Source organism: Fukomys damarensis, unplaced genomic scaffold (genome assembly GCF_012274545.1).
Source record: "Fukomys damarensis isolate Sample0158 unplaced genomic scaffold, DMR_v1.0_HiC HiC_scaffold_37, whole genome shotgun sequence".
Lineage (NCBI taxonomy): Eukaryota > Metazoa > Chordata > Mammalia > Rodentia > Bathyergidae > Fukomys > Fukomys damarensis.
The window spans coordinates 62,285,354-62,292,237 of record NW_022900949.1 but is presented as its reverse complement, the minus strand read 5'-3'; the positions used below and the strand labels follow the sequence as shown (position 1 = coordinate 62,292,237).

The 6,884-nt window shown below is 39.2% G+C and overlaps 1 long non-coding RNA gene across 1 annotated transcript; it reads right to left on the bottom strand.

Moving 5' to 3' along the window:
- Positions 1–1,810: 1,810 nt before the first annotated feature.
- Positions 1,811–6,447, bottom strand: LOC104871091. Its single transcript, XR_782739.2, has 3 exons — positions 6,268–6,447; positions 4,535–4,610; positions 1,811–1,874 (listed from the first exon to the last, which is right to left on the bottom strand). It is a non-coding gene; the product is annotated as an uncharacterized LOC104871091 (long non-coding RNA).
- Between the last annotated feature and the right edge of the window lie 437 nt (positions 6,448–6,884).

Below are 6,884 nucleotides of genomic sequence, written 5' to 3'. Positions count from 1 at the left end.
GCCTGTGCCATGGCTTTTAGAGTTGTTTTGTTTAATGCATGTTCTCAGGCATGGTGTTGCATCTTTGTAATTCCAGTACCGAAGGAGGGTGAGACAGAAGGATTAGTAGTTCAAGTCCTGCCTGGGCGACTTGGCAAGGACCTACCTAAAAATATAAAAAATAAAAAAAGACTCAGGTTGTGGCACAGTAGAGAGCTCCTGAGTTCTATCCCAAGTAGTGACACCCTCCTACTAAACAAAACAAAGCATTTCGCACGCCTTTCCATATGTGGGAAGAGAGACCAAGAATCACTGATTAGTTTGTTTTTTTTTTTTGTACCAGGGATTGAACTTGGGTCCTTGCGCAGTACCAGGGCACCGAACCACTGAGCTAAATCCCTGCCCTACTGATTAATCTTTTAAATATTTCTCTAGCTAATTGTACTCGGCAGAGCAGTTGGCAGCTGACGGTCCATTTTAGCTACCAAAAGGAAGAGGTGGCTTCTGTTCCCAAGCTTCACTTAGAAGAATGCCAGCAAACGGCCTTCTTTGGCCCAACTTAAATTACATGTCAATCCCTGGAGACCAGGAATCAGGTCCTGTAATTGGTTCACTTTGAGCTAGGGATGTGCCTCTTGACCAAGCATGGGGCTGAGTAGGAAAGACCAGACAAAAGGACCCTTCCCTCTCTAACTACACCTCCAGAGAAGTAGAGTCAGGCCATAGGCTCATTCTTGATTTAAAGGGCAAAGGAGTAGCAGAAGTTTTCATTCTTGGATTTGGGCTATTCATATATGTTTGGGAGTAGGGGAGGGAGGAGGCCAAGAAGTCTGGATTCCTGAACAAAGGGAAGAAGGGGGAATCTGGTGTCCACTATACTAATTGTAAATTTGTTTTTGTTTTTTGGTACTGGGGATTGAACTCCGGTCCTTGCACTTGCAAGGCAGGCACTGTGTAAATATTTTAAGGAGCTTAAAATGTAACAAATGTACTAATGCTTTACTCTAATAGCAATGCTTAGGAGTGCTGTTGGCTCTGCACCCTTGTAAAGTAGGCTACTATAATAATTTTAATCTTTTTATCTGTTTGGTAGACCTGACAATAACTAAATATTTTACATCGATAGTTTACAACATAATCTTTTTGCTAATTCACAACTTGTTTAATGGCATTAAGCCTTTCTACTAATAGAGACATAATGAGAAGAAAATTGGTTTCCTGTAAATTCAGTAGCCACCTAAAATTATAGGTGTAGAAACATCAACTTCATCTCAACTGAGAACAGTATCACTTCTGTCAATCCCTTAGCAAAGCTAGATTCTTACATTCTTCATTAAAATTCCATGGAAATTTCAGTAATAAGTAAGTTTTACTCAACACAAATATTTTTTACAAAAGTTATTTTTTTAAATTCAGAAAGGCAGTTATCAATTTTCAGTCTTTGAATTCATTAACATTTATTAAGTGCTAGTTGTAGACCTGATTTTGATGCTAAGAGTTTTTTAAAAAAGGAATTTGGATGATTTACATTACAGATTAATCTCTTAAAGAGCTATCAGTGCCATATTTTGAGCATCAAATTAATTACAAATGTTAAATGAGTACCATTACAGCTTTATTCCTTTGTTTTAAAATATATTCATCTAACAAATACTGTATTTGGCGCGTAGTTCATTTTTAGACAAAGCTGTTATCAGTAGCGAGCAGGCTAGAAGGAAATACATTTGTAATCAAATGTTTTGCTGTAGCGCGTGACTTCATTTCTGGGAGTAGATATATATCATTTAAGGGTCAAAGTTGTCTCACTGGAGTTTTGTTCAGTAATCATATTCTCAAGATGAAATACAAGTTGAATTTGATAAAGTATTCCCGAACAGATGACCGTGCATTTGAACCTGTAGAAATGTAGAAACATTGTGATCTTTGTTTTATTGGTTATTCATGTTTAAATTGTACATAGGATGGATTAAAAAAGATATACAATACAATCTACAGATAATACTTTATGCTTGAGTTCACCTTCTGACCATTTATTTGGTGTTCACCTATGCAAAGCAGCTTTATAAAGCAGTCTAAAAGGGTGATAGTTAAAAGAAAGTCTTAAACTCTAACCCACAACTTGGTGCTAAGAAAATGTGTGGGAGTAAGTAAAACAAAGCAAGTTGTTTCTTTGTAGATGACCTCTTTTGAAAACTGGAAGTTACCTGGGAAACATCAGGATGAAAGTCAGTCTAAACCAAAGTTTGTGGAATTACATGACTTATACATATGTACATATGTTTCTGATTCACAGTAGGCTGCTGCTCTGAGTACCGATGGCCTACAGAGCCATGGAACATTTGCTGGGAAGCCCAGGTGCTTCCACTTAGGCTCACACTGAGTCTAGGTACACTTCTGCACTCACACGGGCTGTGCCTTTAGCCCCTGCCATCATTTGGGTGAAAGTAAACAATAAGTAGGATCTGACTGAGTTATGTCTGGAAGAGTTCTCAACTAAGTGAGACATTGTACATGAAGTGCCTGGCAAATAAAAAGAGCCCGATATTTTTTCATTTTCTCATATTTTTTTCTTTTCCCTTATTACCTTTCCCCTACCCTACCCACTTTCCCTACACCTTTAGCCCCTTTCTTCCTATTTCACATTGTCCATTATATCATTAGGATCTTATGTACTGTTATAGTTTATTCACACCAAAGCTAATAAGGGAAAAGAAAAAAATATGAGAAAATGAAAAAACTGGAAATGAAGTGTTTGTAAAGGGGGAGGGGGAGGGGTGAAGGGAGGGCAGGGACAAGGGGAAAAAATGAGAACCAAGACCTGTCATGTAGAGGTACAGGATCCCAATGATGAATGTAACTGTACTGTATACCTAAAATGTACCAATACACTAAATGGGAAAAAAAATGTTCAGGAGATGGGTAGTGATAATGACTCACAACAATATGAATGTACTTAATACTACTGAACTATATACTTAATTATGGTTAAGATGGAAAATGCTATGTTATATATATTATTGCAATAAAAAAGAGCCCAATACATGTTAGCTTTTAAAAAAATTCTGCATTTGCACTGGATGGAACTCAGAAATAGTAGTGAAAGCTGTTTCCAACTTGGGAGGCCTGTTTGCAACCATTTTATTCAAACATTGCAGGAGACAGAGTTGCACTGTGCATGGTTCCTGGGATAAGAATGAAGTTGGAGCTAACTAATTTTGCCATGTTTGTACAGTCCTGAGCTCCCTTTAAAATTAGTAGTCTTGCACCAGGGATTTAGCTCAGTGGTGCTGTTGCCTGCCTCCTAAGAGTAAGGTCCTGAGTTTGATCCCCAGCACCAGAAAAAAAATTAGTAGTCTTGGGTAGACTTCTGATAATTTTATCAGGCTTGTAAACTAAATACATATTCAACATGCTTTTTCTAGGTAGAGGGGAAAAGAAGAGGAGGGAGCAGAGAGCAAAATGAATGGATGAATGACAACTTCCAGCTGAATAAATATCTTAGGTAAATTCCTAACAGTAATAAAAGCACAGTGATTATATTCTCATAAACCAAAGGTCTGCAGGCCGTGTAGAAAACATTAGTCCTTTTCAGACACTAAAAACTAGAGAGCGTTTTTTTTCTTTCAGGGGTCACTGACCCATAAGCTAAAAACAATAAAGGGTCACAAAAGCTGTTAAGAGGTACTTAATATGGTTATTAATGCATTGTTTTAAAAAGTACCATTAAAAGTGAAACTTCTGTGACTTAAAAATTAAGAACATTGGGTAGGATTATAAGGTTATAACTCAGTGGTAGAGTATGTGCCTGGCATATGTATGGCTATGGAGCTGACCCTCAGCACCAGAAAAAAAAATTAAGAACAGGATAACTCAAAATTTTATTCAATATATGCCAATATTGGGAATGTTTTAAATTGTACTTCTGTTCTAGAATGTGAGGTAATGGAGTGGAGAAAAAGAAAGGGGAGGAGTGAGAAACACGGAAAGAGAGGGAAAGACAGATCAACAGAGAACCAAGAAAAAACATTCTTTTAAATACAGGACAGTCTTGGTGTTTTTTAAAATTTATTTTTATAATACTATAACATTTCATCTTTTTTAGGAATTATTTTCCTTGCTCTCTCTCCTTTAAAGAGTATTCATTATAACTTACATGCTCTTTTTCCCTTAAAAATCTTATTGGGTCCATCACTGTCCAACTAAATTTTCTACAATGGTGAAAATGTTTTGTATCTGTGCTGTCTTACATAGTAGCCAAATGTGATTACTGAGTACATGAAATACGCTACTGTAATACAGCAATGTAATTTTAAGATTCTGTCAAAATTAAATAATCACATGTGGCTGGCTACCTGATTGGACAGTGTAAGTGTAAGGGACATCTACAGTGGAAAAGAAACTGGTCGTAAAGCAACATGCACATGAATAAGCACAGATAAAATTCAATGAGAGTGAATTATACCCTTTCAGCCTATAGTCTCCCTTCCCTAAAGAATTTCCTTTCCTTTTCATATACACAAAGTACTCAAGAAATAGTATTACTGCTAATAATTACCAGTCATGTACTGCATAACAAGGTTTTGATCAGTGATGGCCCACTGTATGTCTGCGATCCCAGTGACTTCAGAGGCCTAGGCAGGGAAGATTGAAGGTTTAAAGCCAGCCAGAGCAATTTAGCAAGTCCCTGTCTCAAGTTAAAATAAAAAGGGGTGGGAACGTAGCTCAGTGTTCTCAGTGTTCCCTGGATTCAATCCTCAGCACCATAATAAATAATCAATAAATAAACAAAAGTGTTGAGATATTTTCGTCACTATTGATGTCACAAGCCATGTAACATTTTATGGCATTTTTCACGTGTACTTGGTGATGCCGATGTAAACAAACTTTCCTCTGTCCTATAAGAGTGTAATATATGTAGTTATGTTTAGTAAATAGCACCAGTTACTTGATACTGGTAATAAGTGAGTTACTGGTTTATGTGTTTACTTTTTTTTTTTCAGGGCTGAGGATTGAACTAAGACATATTGCCACTGAACTACATCCCCACCCCTTATTTTTTGACAAAGTCTTGCCCACGGTGGCCCTAAACTTGCTATCCTATCTTATTTAGTCTCCTGAATAGTTGAATTTTTTTTTAATCTTTGAGAGTATACTCATTATACTTATAAAAAATTTACTGAAAACAATACTGTTACTAAGGGAGCAGCTTCATACACTTTGAGTTTGCAGCCTCTTGACAGCATAATTATTTCTTGTATTTGACATAATCTCTTTTCATTATGGCTCTAGAAATAATAGGGAATACCGTACATATATTACATATACATAATACCATATACATATACGTTTACGTAGGTTTGAATAAGCACACTCTTGATGTTTGAAAAATACAATCTCTGGGTTTGGTGAAGCATGATGTACCACCAAAGGTCGTCTCAGAACACAGTGATCTTGCTTTAGGGATGTGCTCAATGTATTTGGATGAACTGTTATATCTAAGCCCCTATTATTACAAAATAAGCAAAGTGTTATATTCACTGTCCTTCAAAGACACAGGATGAAGATGAAAGTTCTTTGTGCTTCTCATGAGCACCCTATGCTCGGCCACTTGGTTGACAGTCTGTGTCTCTTAATTCTGTCTTCAGTCCTTTCATTACTGGCTATTTTCCCAGGTGATGAATCCTCTTTAAGGGGGTAGAAACAAAATCAATGACAGATGTTGGGGTAAAACTCATCCTGGTTAAGTGCACATAGTACATCTACCTCCTAGGTTTTTATTACCCTGAGCAACAAGGCTTTTATAAAGTGTTCGGTACTTCATGCTGTCACTTTTCATTAATAAGTAGCTATCAGGAGTGTGAGTACTGTACCAGTACTGCTCTGCACATTTGATTACTTCTCTCTCCAGGTGCTATCAGTTTTCTTCAGTAATAATTAGTGACTCTCCTGCTGGGGAACTGTAATGTTTTCTTTGGTTCTTGGAAGAGCTATGTTTTGGACCTCATATAATCATCGAAAATGAGATGTGGACTATGAACGAAATCACCTTTTAATCACATCAGTGGCAACTCCTGCCTTGGTTAGTCACACAGAGCTTTATCCTAGTGTGGAACGCAGTGCTTATTGCATAGCAGGTCATCCCTAAATGAATAAATGGATGAATGGAGAAAGTCACGTGTAATGGTAGGCAGCCTTCCATAAAGTGTGCACTAGGGAGTCTCAAAATACTTTTCAAACTAAGCCCTTTATCTTGACTACTTTTTGACTAAGATAAAATTTTACCCATACCTTTCAGAATGACTGAAATCAGTGCTACCCTTTACATCCAATGACCTCTACAGGAATATTTTTTTCTCTCCGCTTAAGCACGATCAATTGCCTGCTGTCGTGTCAGGGCTAAGGTTCCTGGGGCGAGGGGTTAAGAGGCGGGACTACAAGTCCACGCGGCACCCCGCAGCGTTTCTCTTCAGCTTTGGCTGCAGCCAAGACTCCAGCCCGCCCTCGCCACACGGTCTCGTCCCCTCCGTCTCAGCACCCCGGGTAGTTTAGCCCTTTCCTCAGACCCCGGCGGCGGCACAAAGGGCAGTGTGAGGCGGAAGAGCGCTGCTTCCGCGTCGGCGAGAGCCGTGAGCCGTGCTGTCGCCACGCCCTGACGTCAGGCCGACGTGCAGCGTCGTCGCCCGGGAGACCGGGAAAGCCGTTTCCTACAGGCAGAGTCCAGGTCTAGGTGAGAGATAACGGTTTTCCTCCATCCCTAGGTGACCTAGTCCACCCGGACGCAGTTCTGGAGCGGAGGCGTGAGGGTTCCTGCGAGGCTGCGGGGCCCAGCGCCGCTTGGGAGTGCAGGGCTCTGCAGTATCATCTCCACTCCCTCCTCCTACTTTCCGGCCACCGCTGGTCGCGAA